Source organism: Triticum dicoccoides, chromosome 3A (genome assembly GCF_002162155.2).
Source record: "Triticum dicoccoides isolate Atlit2015 ecotype Zavitan chromosome 3A, WEW_v2.0, whole genome shotgun sequence".
In the NCBI taxonomy this organism is placed as follows: Eukaryota; Viridiplantae; Streptophyta; class Magnoliopsida; order Poales; family Poaceae; genus Triticum; species Triticum dicoccoides.
The window spans coordinates 570,614,871-570,632,028 of NC_041384.1; positions in this window are offsets into that span (position 1 = coordinate 570,614,871).

Consider the following 17,158-nt stretch of genomic DNA (forward strand, 5'->3'; position numbering starts at 1 on the left):
AGGCGAGTACTGGACTGCAACTAAGCCCCTGAGTGAGAGGCTTGCTCATCACTCGATAGGATTTTTGAAACTTAGGCGAGTACTGGACTACAGCTAAGCCTCCGAGTGAGAGGCTTGCTCATCACTTGGTAGGATTTTTTCAACTTAGGCGAGTACTGGACTGCAGCTAAGCCCCCGAGTGATTGGCTTGCTCAGCACTCGGTAGGATTTTTGAAACTTAGGCGAGTACTGGACTGCAGCTAAGCCTCCGAGTGAGAGGCTTGCTCATCACTCGGTAGGATTTTTTCAACTTAGGCAAGTACTGGACTGCAACTAAGCCACTGAGTCAGAGGCTTTCCCATCACTCTGTTGGATTTTTTCAACTTAGGCGAAACGGATTCGCAGTTGAGCCCCAGTTGGTGTAGTCCCCGAGACCACGGTCGACTGCTGGCAGTCGGTTGGGGTATGGGAACTTCTTTTTTTTACTCAACCTGGGCGGACCGGCCGAGTGGAATCTGAACTAGTGGGGGCACCCAAGTGCACCCACTGGGTAGTCCCCGAGACCGCACTCGACTGCTGGCAGTCAGTTGGGATCTGAGTAATCTTTGAAGTTTCATTCACTCGGATGTAAATAATCTTTGATCTTGTCGATTGATATGTCTTTTACTCTCTGTAGAAATCTTGTACTCTCATTTCCAAGTTCGCCGAATTTGAGGAGAAGCAGAGGCAACTCAACCTTGACCTGGAGCTGGCCCAACAAAATTTGAAGAAGGCTCAAGATGAAGTTGCCGGTATGGAAGGTAACTACCTGTCAACTACTCATGCCGATTGTCCTTTAAATTATCCCTTCGATCTTTTGTTTGATCTAAATGCTTATTTTACAGAGAAAATGAGGTTGGCTCTGGAGAAGAAAGACTTGGACCTTGCAGCTGCGCAGAAGGAGGCTCAAGAGAAGATTACCCTTGCTGACAAGAAGCTGGCTTCAGTCGGAGTGCTGGAAGAGGAAGTAAGCAAGCTGAAGTCTTCTCTCACTGAATCCAACCGAGAGGCAACTCGTCTGAAGAAGGATAAGGTGGCTCTGAACGAGAAGCTGGAAGACATGGCTCGTAAGAGAAATGACTTAGAAGCTTATCTGGAAACCCTCGCCAAGAAGCTCTTTCTTATGCTCGAAGGTACCCCTTTTGATCTGACTGCTTTACTATTTGTAAGTTAGTCTTGTCCAGTCTGCTCATTAACTCCTTGACTGCAGAATTCTGCCAAAACTTTGAAGAGGAGACTGGACGGATCGAGACGGGTTTGGACCCTATCCTTTCTCCAGTCAGCGACGAGGCTGCCATGAATGTGCTTCGACTGGAATCCCGTGTCGCGAGTGTTACAAGTTATGTTGGTCGTCTGAAGGTGGTAGTTTCACGCGTCGACTCATCGCTCTGGCCGAGGGCAACGCTTCAAAATGATCTCGAGTCTTTGATGGCTCGACTCAACGAGGTCCCCGGTCGGGTGCGGGAATGGAAGAAGTCCTCTGCCTGATGCGGTGCTGACGTGGCTCTGTCACTAGTAAGAGTCCACTGCAAGGAATCCCGCGAAGATAAGCTGGCGGCGATCAAGGTCGCCAACACCAAAAGGCATGACGTTCAGTCCTTCATGGAGACTTTCATCGTTGCTGCCACGTCGTAAAGGTGGTACGCTCCAGTTTGGAGCACTCTGGTGACCATGAAGGGGCCTTCCCAAGAGGGAGCAAGCTTGTGTGGTTTATGCTGATCCACTCGGAGAACTAAGTCTCCATGTTGAAATGCTCGAACCCTCACGTTTCTAGCATGGAATCGACGTAGGTTTTGCTGATAGATGGTTGATCAGATCAAGGCCATCTCTCTTTCTTCTTCAAGGAGGTCAACTGCATCCTGTCGTGCTTGTTCTGCTTCTTCCTCTGTGAAAAGCTCGACTCGGGGTGCATTGTGGAGCAAGTCACTCGGAAGTACAGCTTCAGCTCCATAAACCAAGAAAAACGGGGTTCTGCCAGTCGACCGATTGGGAGTTGTCCTCAATCCCCATAATACTGATGGAAGTTCATCGACCCAGGCTCCTGCTGCGTGTTTGAGGTCACGCATCAGTTGGGGTTTCAGTCCTTTGAGAATCAAACTATTTGCTCTTTCAGCCTGTCCATTCGACTGGGGGTGGGCGGCCGAGGCATAGTCGACTCGAGTACCTTGTGAAGCACAAAAAGTCGTGAACTCATCAGAATCAAAGTTTGATCCATTGCCAGTGATGATGCTGTGTGGAACACCATATCTGAATGTTATCTCCCTGATGAAGCTGGCAGCAGTACTGGCATCAAGGTTCTTGATAGGCTTGGCTTCAATCCACTTGGTGAACTTGTCGACTGCTACAAGCACATGAGTGAATCCACTCCTGCCAGTCTTCAAAGGTCCAACCATATCCAAAACCCAAACAGAAAAAGGCCAGACAAGTGGAATGGTCTTCAGGGCTGACGCAGGCTTGTGAGACATGTTGGAGTAAAACTGACAACCTTCACATTTGTCGACTATTTTTTGTGCCATCTCATTTGCCCAAGGCCAGTAAAATCCTGCTCGGTATGCTTTGGCCACAATGGTCCGAGAGGACGCATGGCGACCACAGGTCCCCCAGTGGATACCATTGAGGATCACTCGACCTTCTTCAGGTGTTATGCATTTCTGGCAAACTCCAGTCACACTTTCTCTGAACAACTGTCCTCTTATCACAGTGAAGGCCTTAGATCGACGGACGATCTGTCGAGCCTCTTCTTCATCTTCTGGGAGTTCCCTTCTAAGAATGTATGCGATATATGGTACTGTCCAATCGGGGGTGATGACCAAAACTTCCATGATCAAGTCGACCACGGCTGGAATCTCGATTTCAGTCGGATCAGTGACACTCTTCGGCTGTGGGGGATCTTCAGTGAAGGGATCTTCTTGAACTGAAGGTGCATGAATATGCTCCAGGAACACATTACTGGGAATGGCTTCTCTCTTGGAGCCTATCTTTGCCAGATCATTGGCTGCTTGATTTTTCAGTCGAGGGATGTGATGGAGCTCTAACCCCTCAAACCTCTTTTCTAACTTTCTTACTGCATTGCAATAACCAATCATGGCTGGGCTTCTGACATCCCGCTCCTTCATCACTTGGTTGACCACTAAATCCGAGTCGCCGTAGACCATGAGGCGACAGACGCTGAGTGAAATGGCCATACGCAACCCATACAGAAGTGCCTCGTATTCAGCCTCATTTCTGGAGAAGTCAAAGTGAATCTGGAGAACATAACTGAGTTTGTCACCATGGGGGGAGACCAACACCACTCCAGCACCAGAACCATTCAGCATCTTGGACCCATCGAAGAACATGGTCCAATGCTCCGAGTGAATTTGGGCCGGAAGTTGTTGTTCGATCCACTCGGCGAGGAAATTAGCTATTGCTTGGGACTTAATAGCCTTCTTTGCTTCAAACTTGATATCCAGGGGAAGGAGTTCAATCGCCCACTTTGCCACTCGACCAGTTGCATCTCTGTTGTTCAAAATCTCCGATAATGGAGCATCGCTGACGACTGTAACGGAATGATCAGAGAAATAGTGTGCAACTTTCTTTGTGGTCATGTAAATTCCATAAACAAGCTTCTAATAATGGGGATATCTTTTCTTTGATGGAGTCAAAACTTCAGAAACGTAATATACTAGGTGCTGAACTTTATAAGTTTTTCCTTCTTCTTCCCGCTCGACCGTGAGTACTGTACTGACAAATTGTCCAGTGGCTGCAATGTAAAGCAATAAAGGCTCTTTGCTGATTGGTGCAGCAAGCACTGGCTGGGTGGAAAGCAAGGCTTTGAGCTCTACAAATGCTGCATCAGCTTCAGGAGTCCACTCAAACTTATCATACTTCTTCATCAGTCGGTAAAGAGGCAGTGCCTTTTCACCGAGACGAGAAATGAATCGACTCAAGGAGGCCAAACAACTAGTAAGCTTTTGGACATCGTGCACATGCATAGGGCGTTTCATCCGAAGAATGGCACCAACTTTCTCTGGGTTAGCGTCGATCCCTCGTTCGGAAACGAGGAAACCGAGTAACTTTCCACCAGGAACTCCGAATGTGCACTTTGATGGATTAAGCTTGATATCATACCTTCTGAGGTTGGCAAGGTTAGCCAGCAGGTCGGAACCTTTACATGACTTGACTACAATGTCATCCATGTATGCTTCCACATTCCGACTGATTTGAGTGAGCAGACACTTCTAGATCATCCTCATGAATGTGGCTCCAGCGTTCTTCAGGCCGAATGGCATGGTGACATAATAGAAACATCTGAATGGAGTAATGAAAGCCGTTTTTATCTCATCAGGTCCATACAGTCGGATCTAATAGGCATCCAAGAAGGACAAACGCTCACACCCCGTAGTTGAGTCAACAATTTGGTCGATGCGGGGAAGAGGAAAATGATCTTTCGGGCAGGCCCGATTGATATGCTTGAAGTCAATGCACATGCGAAGTGAATCATCCTTCTTGGGGACCATGACAACTTTGGCGAGCCACTCGGAGTGGTAAATCTCTCGGATGAACTCAGCTGCCAGGAGCTGAGCCACTTCCTCGCCAATTGCTTTTCTCTTCTGGATGGCGGACCGTCGGAGATGTTCCTTGACTAGTTTTACTTTCGGGTCGACTCGCAAACGATGCTCAGCCAGTCCCCTAGGTACACCCGGCACGTCAGAAGGTTTCCATGCAAAGATGTCCAAGTTCTCACGGAGGAACTGAATGAGCAATTCTTCCTATTTGCTGTAGAGTGTTGACGAGATATGGGTCGGAGCAGCATTGGGATCGGTCAGGTGGATATGAATCGGCTTCATTTCCCCTGACGACTGAAATGCGGACTCTGTGGTAGGCTTCTTGGCTCGCAGCAAATCACTCAGATCTGCATTTTTCTGGTACTCTTGCAGTTCCACTACTGCCATCTGTGCATCGGCAATTTTTGAGCCCTTCTGGAAGCACTCTTCTGCCTTCTACCGATTGCTAGTGATAGTGATTACTCCTTTGGGGCCAGGCATCTTCAATTTGAGATACACGTAACACGGCCGAGCCATAAAACGTGCATAAGCGGGTCTCCCCAGAATGGCATGGTAAGTACTCTTGAAATCCACTACCTCAAACATCAACTTTTCCTTGCGGTAATTCTTGGAATCACCGAAAACCACATCAGGTGCGATCTGGCCGAGTGACTGAGCCTTCTTGTCGGGTATAACTCCATGGAAACTCATGTTGCTTTCACTAAGCTTGGACATCGGAATGCCCATTCCCTTCAAGGTTTCAGCATAAAGGATATTCAGGCCACTGCCACCATCCATCAGCACTTTAGTCAGTCGAGTGCCTTCGACTACTGGGTCGACCACCAGTGCTTGCCTCCCAGGGGTGGCTATATGCGCTGGGTGGTCCGACTGGTCGAATGTGATGGCAGTCTGGGACCACTTCGGATAACTGGGTGTTGCAGGAGCAACCATGTTTACTTCCCTGTTAATAACCTTCAACCGACTTTTGCTTTCAACATCAGCAAAAATCATCAGTGTGGAATTGACATTGGGAAAACCATCATCATCTTCTTCCCTATCCTCACCTCCGTCCGACTCATTTTCCTTTTCCTTGGGTTGTTTCTCTCGGAACTGCTGGATCAGGAAACGACACTATCGAGTGGTGTGTTTAGGATAAATGATGTTCCCCTCTTCATCTTTTTTGGTATGAATATGGCATGGTAAATCCAACACATCATTCCCATCTTTATCCTTAACTTTTTTGGGAGTCCAGGGCCCTTTGGGCTTTCCTTTGAACTTTCCTTGGGAAACAGCTAAAGCTTCACCAGGAGCAGCTGGTTCAGCCTTTCGCTTCTATTTCCGGCTGGAATTCCCTCCTCCGGTTTCTTGGGCGACTGTTTTGTGTTTGCCACTCCGGAGTCGGTCTTCCTCTTCACCATTGGCATATTTGGTGGCAATCTCCATCATCCGAGTCAGAGTCATATCTCCTGTCCGACCGAATTTCAGATTCAACTCCCGATACTTAACGCCTTCCTTGAAGGCACAAATTGCTTGGTGATCTAGCACATTCTCCACTATATGGTGCAACGTGATCCATCTCTGGATATAATCCCTCAAAGTTTCATTCGTTTTCTGGACACAACACTGCAATTCTGTCAACTCTGCCGGCCTTTTGCAAGTGCCTTCAAAGGTCCTAACAAACACTCGAGCAAGTTCCTCCCAACTATATATGCTGCTAGGAGCCAACTGATTCAACCACGCTCTGGCAAAGCCCTCCAACATCAAGGGGAGGTTCTTCATGGCCACATCATCATTGCCACCACCAATCTGCACAGCCACTCGGTAATCCTCAAGCCAAGTGTCTGGCTTGGACTCGCCGGTGAACTTGCTGGCTCCAGTCGCCAACCTGAAGTTAGGAGGAATCATTGCTGCTTTGATTGCTCTGCTGAAACACTCGGGTCCTGAAACGTGCACCCTGCTTCCAGTCGGATGATCTCTATCGTGGCCTTCTCTATGAGCTCTGTTCCTATCACCAGAACTTGAACGAGGATAGACCTTGCATCAAAACCTGGCTCTCTGGGGTCGACTGGAATTCTTCGTTCGCCGCTATGGGGGCACCTGTCATCTTGCCGCCGAGGCACGTATGACCCACTCCTCAGAGGAGGCGTGGGCACTCGACAACGATCATCGTGGTCGAGTCGATGATCATACTGCTCACGGTTCCTGTACTGATCTTGCCGGTACCCACGTCCCTCACGCCGTGGAGGCGATCTCGGGCTATGGGCAGACTAGACAGTATCCGCCACTACAGACCTGCTATGAATCCTATTCCGCGACTAAGATATTGTTGTATTCTGCTCCCCCGCTGCCCGGAGTAAAGCCCGGATCTGCATCAAACCTCGGCCAGCTTCTGACTGGGAAGGTTGAATTGACTCTGCTATTCGAGCTACAGCTGTGAGATTCTGGATCGGAGTTCGGTATACCTGAGTCGGAGGCGGAAAAAGTTGTCGTCGACTAGACTCGGGAATCCGCTGCCGAGCACGCTCGTCGAGTGCGCGCTGGATGTTCTCCAGTCAAGTGCGCTCAGCCAAGTTGGCCAGGCGCGCCTCCTCCAAGGCCTGGGCCTCGGGGGTTTCTCCAACGATAGGAGTATGAAGTGCATCCATATTATGGCGGCGAAGATCATCCCTCCGTTGCGAAGAGATGGGTTCGGGGCGGTACTCCTCGTGAACACGCGACGGATCGCCGCCGCCATCTCCACCGCCTTCACGGGTGAAGCCAGGAGGACTGCGTGGTCCATTGACCATCAAGACTTCCGCCGCGAGGTCGCTGCTGTCGCATTCGGACGCAGTCTCGACGGAGCCAGTCGACAGATCGAACAGGCCGTAGAGAGTTTCATCGGGCTCGATTGTCGCGATTTGTGGGGTGGCCGATTGACGGGCCACCGTGTGCCTCACCCACCGCTGAATCCGTGACCGACCGGATCGCCGGTGCCGGCGAACAACGGAAAGGGAGGTTGCCATAGGAGTCAACTGATACGGAGTCAACGGTTGCCGAAGAAGGACGTCGTGAACGCATGCATGGAAGTGCGTTGCCCCGCGAACGGGGAGCGCCTCGACGTCGAGTGGAGCCTCGTGGAGCCAAGCGGAGTCGTCGGCGATGAAGACAAGCGCGCCAAGACGGATCTCGCAGCCACCAGCCAATCCTCCGCCGGAAACCATGATGATGGGAATCGGAAGAATCGCAACTTCTCCAATAAACTGCTAAGACACCTGCCCACGGTGGGCGCCAGCTGTTGTGGATCTAAGACTGACAGTAGAATGGGGGTATGTATGAGGAGGCAAGATCCTAGCTATGAAGTAGTTGTACACACGAGTTTTACGAGTTCAGGCCCTTCTCGAAAGAAGTAACAGCCCTACGTCTCGGTGCCCTGAGGCGGTCGACTGGATTATATGTGTGTGTGAGTTTACAAAAGATGCGAACCCTTGTGCCTGTGGAGGGGGGTGGCTTATATAGAGTGTGCCAGGACCTCAGCCAGCCCACGTTACAGAGGGTTTAAAGTACATTAAAGGGGAGATGTTACTGGTAACGCTAGTAAATAAAGAGACATAATGACCATTAAAGCTATGAGGTGATGTCTGACCGTTGCAGTTCGGAGTGACCTTATACCTTCTGGTGGTCGAGTGACAGTCTCCACGGTCGAGTGACTTCAAGTCTTCCGAGTGGAAGTCCTCATGGTTGAGTGGACGATGACTCCTCTTCGAATGCTTCTGGTTTGAGGGTGACGTCCTAGGGGAGGGTGTCTAGATTAGGCCTATGACCCTACCCTAGGTACATATCTTCATCAATATCTGCATATCCTAGGCTCGTCAAGTTTAACCCGAGTATTCTGCGTGTGCAAAACTGGCTTGCACCCATTGTAGATGAACGTAGAGCTTATCACACCCGATCATCACGTGGTGTCTCGGCATGACGAACTTTGGCAACGGTGCATACTCAGGGAGAACACTTTTATCTTGAAATTTAGTGAGAGATCATCTTATAATGCTACCATCAATCAAAGCAAAATAAGATGCATAAAAGATAAACATCACATGCAATCAATATAAGTGATATGATATGGCCATCATCATCTTGTGCTTGTGATCTCCATCTTTGAAGCACCCTCATGATCACCATTGTCACCGGCGCGACACCTTGATCTCCATCACAGCATCGTTGTCGTCTCGCCAACTATTGCTTCTACGACTATCGCTACCGCTTAGTGATAAAGTAAAGCAATTACAGGGCGATTGCATTGCATACAATAAAGCGACAACCATATGGCTCCTGCCAGTTGTCGATAACTCGGTTACAAAACACGATCATCTCATACAATATAGCATCATGCCTTGACCATATCACATCACAAAATGCCCTGCAAAAACAAGTTAGACGTCCTCTACTTTGTTGTTGCAAGTTTTACGTGGCTGTTACGGGCTTAACAAGAACCATTCTTACCTACGCATCAAAACCACAACGATAGTTCGTCAAGTTAGTGTTGTTTTAACCTTCTCAAGGACCGGGCGTAGCCACACTCGGTTCAACTAAAGTTGGAGAAACTGACACCCGCCAGCCACCTATGTGCAAAGCACGTCGGTAGAACCAGTCTCGCGTAAGCGTACGCGTAATGTCGGTACATGATGCTTCATCCAACAATACCGCCGAACCAAAGTGTGACATGCTGGTAAGCAGCATGACTTGTATCGCCCACAACTCACTTGTGTTCTACTCGTGCATATAACATCTACGCATAAAACCAGGCTCGGATGCCACTGTTGGGGAACGTAGTAATTTCAAAAAAAAATCCTACGCACACTTAGGATCATGGTGATGCATAGCAACGAGAGGGGAGAGTGTGTCCACGTACCCTCGTAGACCGAAAGTGGAAGCGTTAGCACAACGCGGTTGATGTAGTCGTACGTCTTCACGATCCGACCGATCCAAGTACCGAACGTACGGCACCTCCGAGTTCAGCACACGTTCAGCTCGATGACGTCCCGCGATCTCCGATCCAGCAGAGCTTCACAGGAGAGTTCCGTAAGCACGGCGGCATGAGGACGGTGATGATGTTGTTACCGACGCAGGGCTTCGCCTAAGCACCGCTACGATATAACCGAGGTGGGATATGGTGGAGGGGGGCACCGCACACGGCTGGAATAGATCAACAGATCAACTTGTGTGTTCTAGGGTGCCCCCTGCCCCCGTATATAAAGGAGCAAGGGGGGAGGCGGCCGGCTAGGAGGAGGGCGCTCCAGGTGGGGAGTCCTACTCCCACCGGGAGTAGGACTCCTCCTTTAACTTGTTGGAGTAGGAGAGGGAAGGAAGGGAGAGAGGAGGAGAAGGAAAAAGGGGGGCGCCCCCCTCCTTGTCCAATTCAGACTAGAGGGGGAGGGGGTGTGCGGCTGCCCTGGTCGCCCCTCCTCTTCTCCCACTAAGGCCCATGAGTCCCAATTAACTCCCCGGGGGTTCCGGTAACCCCCGGTACTCCAGTTTTTATCCGAAACCACTCGGAACACTTCTGGTGTCCGAATATAGTCGTCCAATATATTGATATTTACGTATCGACCATTTCGAGACTCCTCGTCATGTCCATGATCATATCCTGGACTCCGAACTACCTTCGGTACATCAAAACACAAAAACTCATAATACCGATCGTCACCAAACTTTAAGCGTGTGGACCCTACGGGTTCGAGAACTATGTAGACATGACCGAGACACGTCTCCGGTCAATAACCAGTAGCAGAACCTGGATGCTCATATTGGCTCCTACATATTCTACGAAGATCTTTATCGGTCAAACCGCATAACAACATATGTTGTTCCCTTTGTCATCGGTATGTTACTTGCCCGAGATTCGATCGTCGGTATCTCAATACCTAGTTCAATCTTACCGGCAAGTCTCTTTACTCGTTCCGTAATGCATCATCCCACAACTAACTCATTAGTCACATTGCTTGCAAGGCTTATAGTGATGTGCATTACCGAGAGGGCCCAGAGATACCTCTCCGACAATTGGAGTGACAAATCCTAATCTCGAAATACGCCAACTCAATAAGTACCTTCGGGGACACCTGTAGAGCACCTTTATAATCACCCAGTTACGTTGTGACGTTTGGTAGCACACAAAGTTTTCCTCAGGTAAATGGGAGTTGCATAATCTCATAGTCATAGGAACATGTATAAGTCATGAAGAAAGCAATAGCAACATACTAAAGGATCAAGTGCTAAGCTAACGGAATGGGTCAAGTCAATCACATCATTCTCCTAATGATGTGATCCCGTTAATCAAATGACAACTCATGTCCATGGTTAGGAAACATAACCATCTTTGATCAACGAGCTAGTCAAGTAGAGGCATACTAGTGACACTCTGTTTGTCTATGTATTCACACATGTATTATGTTTCCGGTTAATACAATTCTTGCATGAATAATAAACATTTATCATGATATAAGGAAATAAATAATAACTTTATTATTGCCTCCAGGGCATATTTCCTTCACTTGTCAACCTTGGAATCACTTCCAACTCACATCATCACCTCGCCCTTAACTAGTCTCTGTTTATTTTGCAACTCCCGTTTCGAGTTACTACTCTTAGCAAATAAACTAGTATCAAATACTGGGGTTTCTATAAACACTAGTAAAGTACACATCAATAACATGTATATCAAATATACTTTTGTTCACTTTGCTATCCTTCTTATCTGCCAAGTATCTAGGGCAGTTCCACTTCCAGTGACCATTTCCTTTGTAGTAGAAGCACTCAGTTCCAGGCTTGGGTCTAGCTTTGGGATTCTTCATGGGAGTAGGAACTTGCTTGCTATTCTTCTTTGAAGTTCCTCTTTCTTTCCCTTTGCCCTTTTCTTGAAACTAGTGGTCTTGTTAACCATCAACACTTTATGCTATTTCTTGATTTCTACCTTTGCCGATTTCAGCATCGCGAAGAGCTTGGGAATTACTTTCGTCATCCCTTGCATATTATAGTTCATCACTAAGTTCTAGTAACTTGGTGATAGTGACTAGAGAACTTTGTCAATTACTATCTTATTTGGAAGATTAACTCCCACTTTATTCAAGCAATTGTAGTACTCAGACAATCTGAGGACATGCTCACTGGTTAAGCTATTCTCCTCCATCTTGTAGGCAAAGTACTGTTAGAGGTCTCATACCTCTCGACACGGACATGAGTATGAAATACCAAATTCAACTCTTAGAACATCTTATATGCTCTGTGGCGTTCAAAACATTTTTGAAGTGCTGGTTCTAAGCCGTAAAGCATGGTGCACTAAACTATTAAGTAGTCATCATACCGAGCTTTGTCAAACGCTCATAACATGTGCATATGCTCCTGCAATAGGTCTGTCACCTAGCAGTGCATCAAGGACATAATTCTTCTGTGCAGCAATGAGGATAATCCTCAGATCACGGACAAAGTCCGCATCATTGCTGCTATCATCTTTCAACTTATTTTTCTCTAGGAACATATCAAAATAATAATAAACTGGAAGCTACATCGCAAGCTATTGATCTACAACATAGATATGCAAATACTATCAAGTACTAAGTTCATGATAAATTAAAGTTCAATTAATCATATTACTTAAGAACTCCCACTTAGATAAACATCACTCTAATCGTCTAAGTGATCATGTGATCCATATCAACTAAACCATGTCCGATCATCACGTGAGATGGAGTAGTTTTCAGTGGTGAACATCACTATGTTGATCATATCAACTATATGATTCACGCTCGACCTTTCGGTCTCAGTGTTCCGAGGCCATATCTGCATATGCTAGGCTCGTCAAGTTTAACCCGAGTATTCTATGTGTGCAAAACTGTCTTGCACCCATTGTATGTGAACGTAGAGCTTATCACACCCGGTCATCACGTGGTGTCTCGGCACGACGAACTATTGCAACAGTGCATACTCTGGGAGAACACTTGTACCTTGAAATTTAGTGAGAGATCATCTTATAATGCTACCGCCGTACTAAGCAAAATAAGATGCATAAAGAGATAAACATCACATGCAATCAAATAAGTGATATGATATGGCCATCATCATCTTGTGCCTTTGATCTCCATCTCCAAAGCACCGTCATGATCACCATCATCACCGGCTTGACACCTTGATCTCTATCGAAGCACCATTGTCGTCTCACCAACTATTGCTTCTACGACTATCGCTACCGCTTAGTGATAAAGTAAAGCAATTACATGGCGTTTGCATTTCATACAATAAAGCGACAACCATATCACTCCTGCCAGTTGCCGATAACTGTTACAAAACATGATCATCTCATACGACAATTTATATATCATCACGTCTTGACCATATCACATCACAGCAAGCCCTGCAAAAACAGGTTAGACGTCCTCTACTTTGTTGTTGCAAGTTTTACGTGGCTGCTACGGACTTAGCAAGAACCATTCTTACTTATGGCATAAAAACCACAACATGGTATAGTGATTGCTTTTTGATCTTCAGAAAGAACCTTGTTCATTGAATCCGATTCAACTAAAGTTGGAGAAACAGACACCCGCCAGCCACCTGTGTGCAAAGCACGTCGGTAGAACCAGTCTCATGAGCGCGGTCATGTAATGTCGGTCTGGGCTGCTTCATCCAACAATACCGCCGAATCAAGAAACAACTAGTGACGGCAAGCAATATGTATATACACACGCTCACAACTCCTTCGTGTTCTACTCGTGCATATAACATCTACACATAGACCTAGCTCGGATGCCATTGTTGGGGAACGTAGTATTTCAAAAAAATTCCTATGAGCACGCAAGATCTATCTAGGGATGCATAGAAACAAGAGGGGAGAGTGTGTCCACGTACCCTCGTAGACCGAAAGCGGAAGCGTTAAGTAACGCGGCTGATGTAGTCAAACTTCGGTCATCAAATCACATAACTCATAATACAAATCGTCATCGAACGTTAAGCGTGCGGACCCTATGGGTTCGAGAACTATGTAGACATGACTGAGACACATCTCTGGTCAATAACCAATAGCAGAACCTGGATGCTCATATTGGTTCCTACATATTCTAGGAAGATCTTTATCGGTGAAACCACATAACAACATACGTTGCTCCCTTTGTCATCGGTATGTTACTTGCCCGAGATTCGATCGTTGGTATCATCATACCTAGTTCAATCTCGTTACTAGCAAGTCTCTTTACCCGTTCCGTAATGCATCATCCTGCAACTAATTCATTAGTAACATTGCTTGCAAGGCTTATAGTGATGTGCATTACTGAGAGGGCCCAGAGATACCTCTCCGATACACGAAGTGACAAATCGTAATCTCGATCTATGCCAACTCAACAAACACCATAGGAGACACCTATAGAGCATCTTTATAATCACCCAGTTACGTTGTGACGTTTGATAGCACACAAGGTGTTCCTTCGGTATTCGGGAGTTGCATAATCTCATAGTCATAGGAACATGTATAAGTCATGAAGAAAGCAATAGCAATAAACTAAATGATCATAGTGCTATGCTAATGGATGGGTCTAGTCCATCACATCATTCTCTAATGATGTGACCCTATTCATCAAATGATAACACATGTCCATGGCTAGGAAACTTAACCATCTTTGATTAACGAGCTAGTCAAGTAGAGGCATACTAGGGACACTTTGTTTGTCTATGTATTCACACATGTACTAAGTGTCCGGTTAATACAATTCTAGCATGAATAATAAAATTCATCATGATATAAGGAAATATAAATAACAACTTTATTATTGCCTCTAGGGCATATTTCCTTTAGAATCCATATCCGACGCTTCTGCGCTGACGGGCCTGAAGATGAGCCAGTGTCATAGCTGCGTGTGAGGGATCCCTAGCATTCCTGAAGACCAATCTCAACCTGAATAGCCGTTTTCACGTAGGTGGCAAAATCAGCAAAGTCATGAACGAGCAGTGCTAGCTTGATATTAGGGTGAAGTCCATCACGGAACTTTTCTTGCCTACGAGCATCAGTTGTAATGTCTTCTTCAGCATAACATGATAAGTCCAAAAATTCCCGCCGATAAGCATCTACAGACTTTTTGCCTTGGGTGAGGTTGCGGAACTCGCGCTTCTTCCTATCCATGATTCCCCAAGGAATGAAACGAGCACGGAAGGCAGCTTGGAAATCCGACCAAGTGATGACCGTTCTAGTAGCTAGGGTACGCCTATGGTTGTCCCACCATTGGGCAGCGGGACCATTAAGGAAGAAGGATGCGAAGGTGACATAGCTAGCAGGGGCTACATCAGCAGACTCCGTCTCATAGGTGATATCACGGAGCTAGTCATCAGCATCCAGCGGCTGTGTTGAGCTGCGGTAGATAGTTGGGTTGAGGCGCATGAAATCCTGCAGAGTTACTGGGGCTGGCTGTTGGTTCATATTGGGGCGAGGAAACTGCGCCATCATTCCTTCCATGAACTGGCGGTTTAGGTCAAACTGCTGCATCATTCCGGCCATAAATTCAGGCAGTGGTGGAGCGTTGCCACCACAGCCACGACTAATGGGTCTAACCATCCTACTAACATGTAACAGGGGTAGTTTGCCATCGAGCATTTGTAAAGACAAATGATCATTCATGATAAAACATGCATAATGAAAGAGGTATGATGGATACCACCTAGTAGTCAACAAGACAGTGTGTGTACTATTCAAAATACTATTCTAAGGAATAACTATGGCTTGTCCAACTTTGGGGTGAATGTGGTCACGGGATCCTAATGTTAGAGCTAGAAAATTTGTTTAAACCGACTGGAAGAGAGATCAGAGTCCTAGAGTAAAGATCGGGGAGTAAAAGATCCTAATACCACCCAATGGCGACATGGGCCCGTGATGACCCACAAGTACAGAGGATCTATCATAGTCCTTTTGATAAGTAAGAGTGTCGAACCCAACGAGGAGCAGAAGGAAATGATAAGCAGTTTTCAGTAAGGTATTCTCTGCAAGCACTGAAATTATCGGTAACAGATAGTTTTGTGATAAGGTAATTTGTAACGAGTAACAAGTAATAAATGTAAATAAGGTGCAGCAAGATGGCCCAATCCTTTTTGTAGCAAAGGACAAGCCTGGACAAACTCTTATATAAAGGAAAGTGCTCCCGAGGACACATGTGAATTATCATCAAGCTAGTTTTCGTCACGTTCATATGATTCGCGTTCGGTACTTTGATAATTTGATATGTGGGTGGACCGATGCTTGGGTACTGCCCTTTCTTGGACAAGCATCCCACTTATGATTAACCCCTATTGCAAGCATCCGCAACTACAAAATAAGTATTAAGGTAAACCTAACCATACCATGAAACATATGGATCCAAATCAGCCCCTTACGAAGCAACGCATAAACTAGGGTTTAAGCTTCTGTCACTCTAGCAACCCATCATCTACTTATTACTTCCCAATGCCTTCCTCTAGGCCCAAATAATGGTGAAGTATCATGTAGTCGACGTTCACATGACACCACTAGAGGAGAGACAACATACATCTCATCAAAATATCGAACAAATACCAAATTCACATGACTACTTATAGCAAGACTCCTCCCATGTCCTGAGGAACTAATGTAACTACTAACAAATCATATTCATGTTCATAATCATAGGGGTATTGATATGCATAAATGATCTGAACATATGTTCTTCCACCGAATAAACCAACTAGCATCAACTACAAGGATTAATTAACACTAGTAGCAACCTGCAGGTACCAATCTGAGGTTTTGAGACAAAGATTGGATACAAGAGATGAACTAGGGTTTGAGATGAGATGGTTCTAGTGAAGATGTTGATGGAGATTGACCCCCTCCCGATGAGAGTATCGATGGTGATGACGATGGTGATGATTTCCCCCTCCCGGAGGGAAGTTTCTCCGGCAGAACGGCTCCGCCGGAGCCCTAGATTGGTTCCGCCAAGGTTCCGCCTCGTGGCGGTGGAGTCTCATCCCATAAGCTTGCTTATGATTTTTTCCAGAGCAAAAGACCTCATATAGCAGAAGATGGGCACCAGAGGCCTGCTAGGGGGCCCACGAGGCAAGGGCGTGCCCCCACCCTCGTGGATGGTGGGTGGCCCCCTCTGGTACTTCCTTCGCCTAATATTTTTTATATATTCTGAAACGTGCTCCCATGAAGTTTCAGGACTTTTGGAGTTGTGCAGAATAGGTCTCTAATATTTGCTCCTTTTCCAGCCCAGAATTCCAACTGCCGGCATTTCCCCTCTTCATGTAAACCTTGTAAAATAAGAGAGAATGGGCATAAGTATTATGACATAATGTGTAATAACAAACCATAATGCAATAAATATAGATATAAAAGCATGATGCAAAATGGATGTATCAACTCCCCCAAGCTTAGACCTCGCTTGTCCTCAAGCAGAAGACGAAATCGAAAAATATGTCCACATGTTTAAAGATAGCGGTGTCGATAAAATAAAATACGGATATGAAGATATCATGATCATTCTTATAATAGCAGCATATATAGAGAGAGTAAAACTATTTTGATTCCCGTATCAAAATAGTTATTTAGATCACATCGGCCCTATATAAGCCCGATTAGGTGTTTCCGAACT